Source organism: Salmo salar, chromosome 01 (genome assembly GCF_965601325.2).
Source record: "Salmo salar chromosome 01, fSalSal1, whole genome shotgun sequence".
In the NCBI taxonomy this organism is placed as follows: domain Eukaryota; kingdom Metazoa; phylum Chordata; class Actinopteri; order Salmoniformes; family Salmonidae; genus Salmo; species Salmo salar.
The window spans coordinates 23,783,819-23,797,416 of NC_138291.1; positions in this window are offsets into that span (position 1 = coordinate 23,783,819).

Here is a 13,598-nt window from a genome sequence, read left to right on the forward strand (position 1 = left end):
TGAAGTAGCAGTCCTGGGAGTGCATTCTGACGAAGAACACCAAAGGTAATCAAACTTTTCTAATAGTAAATCGGAGTTTGGTGAGGGCTAAACTTGGTGGGTGTCTAAATAGCTAGCCGTGATGGCTGGGCTATCTACTCAGAATATTGCAAAATGTGCTTTCACCGAAAAGCTATTTTAAAATCGGACACCTCGATTGCATAAAGGAGTTCTGTATCTATAATTCTTAAAATAATTGTTATGTTTTTTGTGAACGTTTATCGTGAGTAATTTAGTAAATTCACCGGAGGTTTGCGGGGGGTATGCTAGTTCTGAACGTCACATGCTAATGTAAAAAGCTGGTTTTTGATATAAATATGAACTTGATTGAACAAAACATGCATGCATTGTATAACATAATGTCCTAGGTGTGTCATCTGATGAAGATCAAAGGTTAGTGCTGCATTTAGCTGTGGTTTTGTTTTTTGTGACATTATATGCTAGCTTGAAAAATGGGTGTCTGATTATTTCTGGCTGGGTACTCTGCTGACATAATCTAATGTTTTGCTTTTGCTGTAAAGCCTTTTTGAAATCGGACAGTGTGGTTAGATAAAGGAGAATCTTGTCTTTAAAATGCTGTAAAATAGTCATATGTTTGAAAAATTGAAGTTTTTGTATTTTTGAGGAATTTGTAATTCGTGCCACGCCTATCATTGGATATTGGAGCAGGTGTTCCGCTAGCGGAACGTATAGATGTAAGAGGTTAATGACAGGATGATTTATTTTTTTAACTTAGCCTCTGGACGGGCTCGACATCCAGCGAAAAATCCTATCTCCATTTGCATAACAAAATGTAATATATATATTTTTTCAAATATAGGACTATTTTATATTGTTTTATAGATACACCTCTCCTGAATCGAACCACGTTGTCAGATTTCAAAAAGGCTTTACAGCAAAAGCAAAACATTAGATTATGTTAGAGGAGTATATCGTAAAAGTAGCCACATAGCCATTTTCCGACCAACCACATGCATCACAAATAACCAAAAAACAGCTAAATGCAGCACTAACCTCTGACAATCTTCATCAGATGACACTCCTAGTACATCATGTTACACAATACATGCATTCTTTTGTTCGATAAAGTTCATATTTATATATAAAAACAGCATTTTACGTCGGCGCGTGACGTTGACTATTTTCCCTCAAATGCGTCCGGTGAAACAACGCTACAATTTACTAAATTACTATTCGAAAACATTTTAAAAATGTAATATTGTCATTCTAAGATTTATAGATTAGCATCTCTTGAAAGCACCTGCAATGCCAGATTTAAAAATAACTTTACTGGGTAATCACACTTTGCGATAAAAGGGGATGCGATACTCAGAAAAATAGGCTAGCAATACAGGTCAGCGCCATCTTGGAACAATCGCATATCAAATCTAGTCTTGTATACTATTGTCAATAATCCCTTACCTTTGATTACCTTCATCAGAAGGCACTTCCAGGAATCCCAGGTCCACAACAAATGTATTTTCGTTCGAAAAAGTTAATCCTTTATGTCTTCTTGTTAGCGCGTTCTGAAGGCTGCACCAAAAGTACCGTCGTGCGAGGGACTCCTCTCTTACCAAAATAGATTTTTTATTTACTTAAGTTCGTTCAAACGTCAAACGTTGTATAACATAAATCTTTAGGGCCTTTTTCAACCAGAGCTCCAATAACATTCAAGGGGGACGATTGCATTGTCTTTCAAAACGTTTCGAAAGGGGAGGGTAGCCAGGGGCGCCGGCGTCATAATGGTGATGGCCCTCCCCATGTGACCACGTTCCACAGACTCTCATTCTGTCCGTTTTCACAGTAGAAGGCTCAAACCACTTTGTAAAGACTGGGGACATCTAGTGGAAGCAATAGGAAGTGCTCAATGAACCATAGCACACGGTGTGATTTATAGGCAAAGTGATGAAATTGAGTCCGCAATTCAGAATTCCACATCCTGTTACAATCTGTCTCGGGGTTTTGACTGCCATATGAGTTCTGTTATACTCACAGACACCATTCAAACAGTTTTAGAAACTTTAGGGTGTTTTCTATCCACAAGTATTAATTATATGCATATCCTAGCTTCTGAGTTTGAGTAGGAGGCCGTTTAAAATGGGCATGAACTTTTTTCAAAAGTCGCTGTAGCGCCCGATATCCTTAGGCACAGGAAGAAGAGTTAGAAGCGGTACCCTCCGTGTTATGGTCCCAAGGACCCGTTGATGTGGGGTTAATTAAAGGAGTTATTTTAGGATAAGTAGTCCTAAAGTCAAATTATAGATTTTATTAAAAGTAATTATTAGTAATTTAGGAAAATTTGAGCCCCCAGAGGGAAGCTAAATTTTGATTTATGAAAATGATATTTTAAGAAGGGCTGTAAGGCAGATATGTTGGGACTATTAATGTTTTTGGCAGAACAGGGACACAAAGTAAGAAAGAAGAAGTTGCGACTATGAAAAAGGAAAGTTATCTTAGACATACTATAGCACAGGAAGAGAGAACACTTAACTCTACCAGAAAAGCAGCCATTTTAGAAGTACCTAAACTGCTTAATAAGAAACAGATGAGTTTTCTTAGAATGATTAACTATTGTCGTGCGTGGATATCCGACTTTGCATTACATACCGGAAAGTTGAGTTGATATATGGTAAAGCTATGACAGCCAGAGATAAGATAGAATGGAATTAGGAAAGCCGATGCGGGAGCAAAACAGGCAGGTCTTAAACCACAGGAGTCGACACAGCAGTTCTTAAAAGAGGAAGTAAACATAGACAAAGCTATATTAAAATTGTCAGTCTAGAGGACCAGTGAAAGAGATTTCGAAATGGGAGAAGTTAGGAGCAATTTGTATAAGGACGGTATTTGGTATCATGATAAGTTACCAATACTACCTAAGTCATTGTTTAGATATGCGGCAAGGTTGATCCACACCAGACTGGGTGTGGATCCAGTCCATGTGGAAAAAAAGAACTGGAAGCAGCCACGGTGGGAGGGGCCATACCAATTGCTCCTGTTAACAGCTTTTCTTGTGAGAATAGCTGAAAGAGCTACCTGGGTTCATATCACACATTGCGGGAGGGTAAGACACACTGACACTGTCGAACAATCACAGAGTTAGGAGAAGAACCGAATACCAATAAGGTTCGGGGGTTACCTCTCTAACGAAGATTCCCTAACCTGCCCGATCCTCACTGTGTGCGTTCATAGAAGTGAAAGTGTGGGTTTGCCTCTAGCCAGTGATATGTTCTCCGGGAGGGGGTGGGGCTTTACAGGGGTACTGGTCAGTCTGAGCTGTCTGATTGTGGGTGCCATATTCCTAAATACACCATGAACCACTCGAGAAGTCAGAAAGTGATAACTTGACCCATAGTGTAGAAGATGAGGATTTTTTATTGCCTAGGTACAAAAGGTCACTCGATCTGGATAAAAAGGAAGTGAGAGTAGAGTTAGGGAAAGATGTCTCAATAGAGTTCTATGCAGACCAAATGAGGTCCCTAACCTCCTGGCAGTCTAGGACTCTTGACTTCATGGGGAAGATATCTGTGTAGATCCCTGTATAACTCACGGAATCAGGTCATAGCTCACACAGAGAGAGAAGGCTATGTCAATCCACACACCCAATATAGAAACAGATGGAGCATCGTAAAGGTCAGGGTTTTTGACTGTAATCCAGAGCGAGGGAAGTATTGCATAAAGGTACGAATAGCCATTAGAAGCGTAAAGAAAGAGGATTTAGGGTTATGGTTTGTGGGATTTGACCAGACTTCAGTTGACACTCTGGTATCATTCAGAGTAGCAAAGCTTGAGGTAGGAAAGGATTCCATGACTAGCCAGAATACAAGCACAAACCCTGAGGACATAGACATCCCCCATGATGCTGTCCAGAGTCAAGGACCGGTAAGGATAATTCAGACGAAAGATCTTAAGGAAGTGATAGAGGTGGAAACCGGGTTTGGGGATTCTAACCTATGGCTGGAATGGATTCAGTATACAGCTAGGTCAGTGGTCAAGGAAGAATGCTATGCCTGCGCAACAGCCAAACCTCAGTTGACAACCATTCCCTTCCCACTGGATGGAAGAAATTCACCCAGGGGTATGGCATGTATGGTAAAGCTGTTCATGAAGGCAGGGAAGCCAGACAATGACAGTTGTACTGATCTGCATTATCTGTATCCCCATGTGCCCATTAGGTCCAGACTTCGCCCTTTTACAGTCGCCGGAGGAGACTATTATTGTCTGACCCGATACAACACTCACGGGCGGAATGTAGGGGAAGTAGGAACATGCAATAGGACAGAGAACGTGACGACGACTGAAACTATGAGGGACCTGACTGGGTGGTTGAGTCCCGAGGACTTCAGTAAGATAAAAAGTCCTAGAGCGGATGTCGGGTGGATGTGTGGGGGTAAGAAGCTGTGGCCTAGCCTGCCTACGAATTGGACTGGTACTTGTGCATTGGTACAGTTCGGCATGCCCTTCACCCTTATCCAACACAAAGACCTAGTGCCAGGTAGAAGAGAGAGGAGGGGCGCTCCGTCAGGGTCGTTCGACGATAGAGTTTACCTTGATAGCATTGGAGTTCCAAGGGGGGTGCCTGATGAGTTTAAAGCTAGGAATCAGATATGGGCTGGATTGGAATCAAGTCTTTCTTGGTGGTCGACTCTCAATAAAAATGTAGATTGGATAAATTACATTTATTATAACCAGCAGCGTTTCATCAACTATAACAGAGATGCGATTCAAGGGTTAGCAGAACAGACGGCTGCGACTACTTTGATGGTATTACAGAATAGAATAGCTTTGGATATGCTTCTGGCTGAAAAGGGTGGTGTGTGTGTGATATTCGGATCTGAATGCTGTACTTTCATCCCTGAGAACACAGCTCCAGATGGATCAGTGACCAAGGCCCTGGCCGGTCTAAACAATTTAGCTCAGGAGTTATAAGGTCCCATAGTTGACAGTTTATGTCAGATCAAAAACCATGTCATGAGGTCAAAGGAATTGTCCGTAGAGCTCCGAGACAGGATTGTGTCGAGGCACAGGTCTGGGAAGCATTGAATGTCTGGAGCATTGAAGGTCCCCATGAACACAGTGGCCTCCATCATTCTTAAATAGAAGAAGTTTGGAACCACCAAAACTCTTCCTAGAGCTGGCCGCCCGGCCAAACTGAGAAATCAGGGGGAGCTTCAGAGTTTCTCTGTGTAGATGTGAGAACCTTCCAGAAGGTCAACCATTTCTGCAGCACTCCACCAATCAGGCCAGACGGAAGCCAAACAGCATTGGCAGGGGTCCCCTCGATGTCCGGGGTGGGGGGGTGGCATCAGCCAGGGGACCAGGAACCACTGGCCTGAGGAGGGAAACATGAAAGGAGGGTGAGATCCGGTAGTTGGCGGTGAGTTCTATCCGATAGGGTCAATGAGGTAACCTCCGGAGGACCGTGAAGGCCCCACAAACCGGAGGCTCAACTTCCGGCAGGGCAGGCGGAGCGGGAGATTCCTGGTGGAGAGCCAGACGCGATCACCAGGATGGAACATGGGAGCCTCACTGCGGTGGCGGTCTGCCTGATCCTTCTGACGACGGACGGCACGCTGGAGCCTCCCGTGGGCGATGTTCCACATGGCTGATATTCCAGGACACACTGGAAGGGAGTAAGCCCGGTGTAGGAGTGACGGTGAGTTGAGCATATTCCGCACAGGGAAGGAACCGGGCCCACTCCCCCTGCCGGTCCTGGCAGTGACTCCTTATGAACCTCCACCGCTCCTGGTTGGTCCTCTCCACCTGCCCGTTACACTGAGGCCATTACCCGGATGTGTGGCTGACCATGGCCCCCAGCTTCTCCATAAAGGCTTTCCAGACCCGTGACTTGAATTGGGGACCACGGTCAGACACTAAACTCAGCAATAAAAGAAACGTCCTCACTGTCAACTGCGTTTATTTTCAGCAAACTTAACGTGTAAATATTTGTATGAAGATAATAAGATTCAACAACTGAGGCATAAACTGAACAAGATCCACAGACATGTGACTAACAGAAATGGAATAATGTGTCCCTGAACAAAGGGGGGGGGGGGGTCAAAATCAAAAGTAACAGTCAGTATCTGGTGTGGCCACCAGCTGCATTAAGTACTGCAGTGTATCTCCTCCTCATGGACTGCACCAGATTTGCCAGTTCTTGCTGTGAGATGTTTCCCCACTCTTCCACTAAGGCACCTGCAAGTTCTCTGACATTTCTGGGGGGAATGGCCCTAGCCCTCACCCTCTGAGCCAACAGGTCCCAGATGTGCTCAATGGGATTGAGATCCGGGCTCTTCGCTGACCGTGGCAGCACACTGACATTCCTGTCTTGCAGGAAATCACGCACAGAACGAGCAGTATGGCTAGAGGCATTGTCATGCTGGAGGGTCATGTCAGGATGAGCCTGCAGGAAGGGTACCACATGAGGGAGGAGGATGTCTTCCCTGTAATGCACAGTGTTGAGTTTGCCTGCAATGCCAAAAAGCTCAGTCTGATGATGCTGTGACACACTGCCCCAGACCATGACGGACCCTCCACCTCCAAATCGATCCCGCTCCAGAGTACAGACCTCAGTGTAACGCTCATTCCTTCGACAATAAACGCAAATCCGACCATTACCCCTGGTGAGACAAAACCGCGACTCGTCAGTGAAGAGCACTTTTTGCCAGTCCTGTCTGGTCTAGAGACGGTGGGTTTTTGCCCATAGGCGACAGACATTGTTTCCAGTGATGAGGACCTGTCCAGTATTTATGCTGCAGTAGTTTATGTGTCTGGGGGGCTAGGGTCAGTCTGTTACATCTGGAGTATTTCTCTTGTCTTATCCGGTATCCTGTGTGAATTTAAATATGCTCTCTCTAATTCTCTCTTTCGGACGACCTGAGCCCTAGGACCATGCCTCAGGACTACCTGGCATGATGACTCCTTGCTGTCCCCAGTCCACCTGGCCGTGCTGCTGCTCCAGTTTCAACTGTTCTACCTGCGGCTATGGAACCCTGACCTGTTCACCGGACGTGCTTGTTGCACCCTCGACAACTACTATGATTATTATTATTATGATTATTTGACCATGCTGGTCATTTATGAACATTTTAACATCTTGACCATGTTCTGTTATAATATCCACCCGGCACAGCCAGAAGAGGACTGGCCACCCCTCATAGCCTGGTTCCTCTAGGTTTCTTCCTAGGTTTTGGCCTTTCTAGGGAGTTTTTCCTAGGGAGTTTTTCCTAGCCACCATGCTTCTTTCACATGCATTGCTTGCTGTTTGGGGTTTTAGGCTGGGTTTCTGTACAGCACTTTGAGATATCAGCTGATGTACGAAGGGCTATATAAATAAATTTGATTTGATTTGACCTGCCTTACGACAGGCCTACAAGCCCTCAAGCCAGCCTCCCTCAGCCTATTGAGGACAGTCTGAGCACTGATGGAGGGATTGTGCGTTCCTGGTGTAACTCGGGCAGTTGTTGTTGTCCAGCTGTCCATCCTGTTTCCCTGTAGCGCTGTCTTAGGCGTCTCACAGTACGAACATTGCAATTTATTGCCCTGGCCACATCTGCAGTCCTCATGCCTCCTTGCAGCATGCCTAAGGCACGTTCACACAGATAAGCAGGGACCCTGGGAGTCTTTCTTTTGGTGGTTTTCAGAGTCAGTAGAAAGGCCTTTTTAGTGTCCTAAGTTTTCATAACTGTGACCATAATTGCCTACAGTCTGTAAACTGTTAGTGTCTTAATGATCGTTCCACAGGTGCATGTTCATTAATTGTTTATGGTTCATTGAACAAGCCCTCCACTGATGTGGAGCCACAGGGTGTGGGAAAGAAGGTCCTCCGGGATCCTGGTCCCCAGGCGGAGATTCTCATCTTCGACCAGGAGACCGTGAGGTTATGGAGATGGAGGCCAAGGGTGACTTTGTGTGCGGGTGCGGTGATGAAGGGAAGGCTTTCCTGGTGCATGGGGCCCACGGTGAGGGGGAGTGGTGCTGTGACCTGAGTAATTGTGCTGGATCCCAATGGTCGCATATCCAGGGCTTGGACAGGAAAAGAAGAAGAGAGGGTATGAGGTTAACTTCAGGGAGGAGGCAAGGGCCTGGTTGATAAAGTTCCCCACGGCACCGGAGTCCACTAGAGCTGTAGAGACAACACCTGAGGGACAGCCCGCCAGTGAAATGGGAACCAGAAAGGGTTTGGTGGAAACGATAATGGAATACTCACGCCAACCCTGCTCTGCTCTAGTGGAACCCGGGTAAGGACGCACCGGACACCACTGAAGCTGGTGCCTCTCCTGGCCGCAATAGGGACAGAGCCCCAGCTGTCTCCGGCAACACCGCTCTGCCGTGGAGAGGTGTGTGGCCCCTACCTCCATGGGTTCAGGCTCTGCCTCAGGACAGCCAAAGCAGGGAGGTGAGTGGCGAGGTGGACACCAACGCTCCTGAAGAAGGTTATCCAGACGGATGGCCATCGCGGATGAGAGCATCCAAGAATATGTTGTCATCTCGACATGCCAATTCCGTTTGGATCCCATCTGACAGGCGAAATAGAGGGAGCACTGGAGTAGGAAGCCACACTATTTCGATGGAGTGCCATCATACTTCTCCGGAAGGGACAGTTGGGCATCGCTGACCTAGGTGGACAGCTGGGTAGGCTGGGGGACTGGCTTACTGTGACGACCCGTTGTAGGAGGCCCTCCGTCAGAGGTATGGAGAACCTCGCTGGTGGTGTCGATGGCGGTGGAGAACGCGGAGGACCTCCTTCATGGTCATACCCAGTAGAGCCAGCTGGTCGTGGTGTTACTGCAGTCGATGACACTGTTCTTTGACCGTCTGGAAGATGGTGTAATCATCTGCTGCTTCCAGAATTTCAGAGGCAGTATTCTGTAACGAAGACGCAGGAAGCAGGTGCAGATTATGAGTTTAATAATAACAAGCATGGCGAGTTACAAAACAAGAGAAGCGTCTGGACATGAAAAACAGAATCAGTACTGCCTGACGACTGAGGGTGGTGAGGGCTATATGAAGGGAGAGTAATCAGGGTGGTGATGAAGTCCAGGTGTGCTTAAAGATGGGGAGCAGGTTTGTGCAATGATGGTTGCCAGGTGTGCGCAATGAGGGTTGCCAGGACTGGTAATTAGTAGACCGGCGAGGGAGCAGGAGTAGGCGTGACGATTATGGGAGCACCTCCTCTAAGAGTATGAATTAGGCTGTTTGTGAAGGTTTGAATCCTAAGCAACCTGCATACACATTGTTTGGAGAACAATAGACCAACATAGCTACTGTAGTAGGTCAAAGCTGTGTACTGGAAAACCTTGGTAGAGCTTAGGTGGAGTAGGCATTGGGGTGCTCATGTGAATTTCCTTTATTTTTCGGCTTCAGACCACTTCAATTAAAACTTAGTTTTTTGTTTTTAGTTAGTTAATAGACAACTAAGAAAGAGAGTTCAAAATCTCTCTGCCAATAATAGCTAGTTTTCAGTTTTCCCCTCCCCACTTCCAGACAGTCCAAGCAAAATTCTTGCTTGAGAAATTTCTCTTTGCTAAAAAGCTATATTTGTTTCTTTTTTTATCATTTTAATTAAAAATCACAGTAAGGTACTTCATTGTTACCCAGAAATAATTTGACATTGAGATAAAAACGTCTGCATTGGACCTTTAAGTTACCTGCATTTTCATTGTGTTTCTTTACCCTCTATTCATTGAACAAGCATTATTTTTACTTTTGTTTGTTGCATTGACATGATTGCTTCAGAAAACAATAGTTGAGAGGTATCATCTGTCTTATGTGGTCTCCTTATTCCCTTCCCTTATTCTTATTATTCATGGACATTGAGAGGCCAGGGGTGCTTACTATGGAAAATGGAGATCAATCCAAATCCAAATCTCCAAGAAAATGGGATGTGGCTAATCTCTTTGATACCACACCCACTTTTATGAGAAAACTTCAGAGATAAGCTTTCATATAGAGTGTTCACAATAACTTTTACTGTATTGCTGGGTTGATGTTTGTAGGACAAAGTGTCTCAGTATCTTTTCAGGTGGCCATAAGAGCATCTTTGTTGGGATAGTATTTGTGGGCAACCACAAACATTGTCATTGGTGAATGGAAAAGAACATCTGTCTGCTTGCGCTAATGCCCAATCCATGTCAGAACATGTTAGCTCTGTTTGGAGATTTGCTTCTATTCAACGCTATCACGTTACTGTACAGTTGAAGTCGGAAGTTTACATACACCTTAGCCAAATACAGTGCCTTGCGAAAGTATTCGGCCCCCTTGAACTTTTCGACCTTTTGCCACATTTCAGGCTTCAAACATAAAGCTATAAAACTGTAATTTTTTGTGAAGAATCAACAACAAGTGGGACACAATTATGAAGTGGAACGAAATTTATTGGATATTTCAAACTTTTTTAACAAATAAAAAACTGAAAAATTGGCTGTGCAAAATTATTCAGCCCCCTTAAGTTAATACTTTGTAGCGCCACCTTTTGCTGCGATTACAGCTGTAAGTCGCTTGGGGTATGTCTCTATCAGTTTTGCACATCGAGAGACTGACATTTTTGCCCATTCCTCCTTGCAAAACAGCTCGAGCTCAGTGAGGTTGGATGGAGAGCGTTTGTGAACAGCAGTTTTCAGTTCTTTCCACAGATTCTCGATTGGATTCAGGTCTGGACTTTGACTTGGCCATTCTAACACCTGGATATGTTTATTTGTGAACCATTCCATTGTAGATTTTGCTTTATGTTTTGGATCATTGTCTTGTTGGAAGACAAATCTCCGTCCCAGTCTGAGGTCTTTTGCAGACTCCATCAGGTTTTCTTCCAGAATGGTCCTGTATTTGGCTCTATCCATCTTCCCGTCAATTTTAACCATCTTCCCTGCCCCTGCTGAAGAAAAGCAGGCCCAAACCATGATGCTGCCACCACCATGTTTGACAGTGGGGATGGTATGTTCTCTGCAGTTCATCCAGAGTGATCATTGGCCTCTTGGCTGCATCTCTGATCAGTCTTCTCCTTGTATGAGCTGAAAGTTTAGAGGGACGGCCGGGTCTTCGTAGATTTGCAGTGGTCTGATACTCCTTCCATTTCAATATTATCGCTTGCACAGTGCTCCTTGGGATGTTTAAAGCTTGGGAAATCTTTTTGTATCCAAATCTGGCTTTAAACTTCTCCAGAACAGTATCTCGGACCTGCCTGGTGTGTTCCTTGTTCTTCATGATGCTCTCTGCGCTTTAAACGGACCTCTGAGACTATCACAGAGCAGGTGCATTTATACGGAGACTTGATTACACACAGGTGGATTCTATTTATCATCATTAGTCATTTAGGTCAACATTGGATCATTCAGAGATCCTCATTGAACTTCTGGAGAGACTTTGCTGCACTGAAAGTTAAGGGGCTGAATAATTTTGCACGGCCAATTTTTCAGTTTTTTATTTGTTAAAAAAGTTTGAAATATCCAATAAATTTCGTTCCACTTCATGATTGTGTCCCACTTGTTGTTGATTCTTCACAAAAAATTACAGTTTTATATCTTTATGTTTGAAGCCTGAAATGTGGCAAAAGGTCGAAAAGTTCAAGGGGGCCGAATACTTTCGCAAGGCACTGTACATTTAAACTCAGTTTTTCACAATTCCTGACATTTAATCAGAGTAAAAATTCCCTCTCTTAGGTCAGTTAGGGTCACCACTTTATTTTACCAATGTGAAATGTCAGAATAATAGTAGAGAGATTTATTTATTTCAGCTTTTACTTCTTTCATCACATTCCCAGTGTGTCAGAAGATTACATACACTCAATTCTTATACGGTAGCATTGCCTTTAAATTGTTTAACTTGGGTCAAATGTTTCGGGTAGCCTTCCACAAGCTTCCCACAATAAGTTGGGTGAATTTTGGCCCATTCCTCCTGACAGAGCTGGTGTAAATGAGTCAGGTTTGTAGGCCTCCTTGCTTGCACACACTTTTTCAATTCTGCCCACAAATTTTCTATAGGATTGAGGTCAGGGCTTTGTGATGGCCACTCCAATACCTTGACTTTGTTGTCCTTAAGCCATTTTGCCACAACTTTGGAAGTATGCTTGGCGTCATTGTCTATTTGGAAGACCCATTTGCGACCAAGCTTTAACTTCCTGACTGATGTCTTGAGATGTTGCTTCAATATATCCACATAATTTTCCTGCCTCATGATGCCATCTATTTTGTGACGTGCACCAGTCCCTCCTGCAGCAAAGCACCCCCACAACATGATGCTGACACCCCCGTGCTTCGCGATTGCGATGGTGTTCTTCAGCTTGCAAGCCTCCCCCTTTTTCCTCCAAACATAACAATGGTCATTATGGCCAAACAGTTCTATTTTTGTTTCATCAGACGATCTTTGTCCCCATGTGCAGTTGCAAACTGTAGTCTGGCTTTATTATGGCGGTTTTGGAGCAGTGGCTTCTTCCTTGCTGAGCGGCCTTTCAAGTTATGCCAATATAGGACTCGTTTTACTGTGGATATAGATACTTTTGTACCTGTTTCCTCCAGCATCTTCACAAGGTCCTTTGCTGTTGTTCTGGGATTGATTTGCAATTTTTGCACCAAAGTACGTTCATCTCCAGGAGACCGAACGCGTCTCCTTCCTGAGCGGTATGACGGCTGCGTGGTCCCATGGTGTTTATACTTGCGTATCATTTGTACAGATGAACGTGGTACCTTCAGGCGTTTGGAAATTGCTCCCAAGGATGAACCAGACTTGTGGAGGTCTACAATTTTTTTCTGAGGTCTTGGCTGATTTCTTTTGATTTTATCCATGATGTCAAGCAAAGAGGCATTGAGTATGAAGGCAGGCCTTGAAATACATCACAGGTACACCTCCAATTGATTCAAATGATGTCAATTAGCCTATCAGAAGTTTCTAAAGCCATGACATCATTTTCTGGAATTTTCCAAGCTGTTGAAAGGCACAGTCATCTTATTGTAAGTAAACTTCTGACCCACTGGAATTGTGAAACAGTGAATTATAAGTGAAATAATCTGTCTGTAAACAATTGTTGGAAAAAATCCTTGTGTCATTGTCACGTTCTGACCTGTAAAGGTGTTATTTGTTAGTGTTTAGTATGGTCAGGACGTGGCAGAGGGTATTTTGTTTATATGTTTCGGGGATTGTTAGTCTATGTGTATAGACAAGGGGTGTTTGATTCGAGTGGTCTAGAGTTTTGGTATATGTTCTATGTTAGGGCATTTTCTATGTTTATTCTAGTCACTCTGTTTTTATGTGCAGTTTTGTTCTTGACCTTCAATTGGAAGCAACTGCTCCTCGTTCCTTCTGATTGAAGGTCCTATAATTAGGGGTTTGTTTGTATTGTGGATTGTGGGTAGTTGTATTCTGTTTTGTGCTTGTCACCTGACAGAACTGTTAGTGTCGTTTCCGTTAATTGTATACGTGGTTCTCCTTCTTCGATATTAAGAAAAGAAGATGAGTATACACTTCCCTGTTGCGTCTTGGTCCTCCACACACGACACTCGTTACAGTCATGCACAAAGTAGATGTCCTAACCAACTTGCCAAAACTATAGTTTGTTAACAAGAAATTTG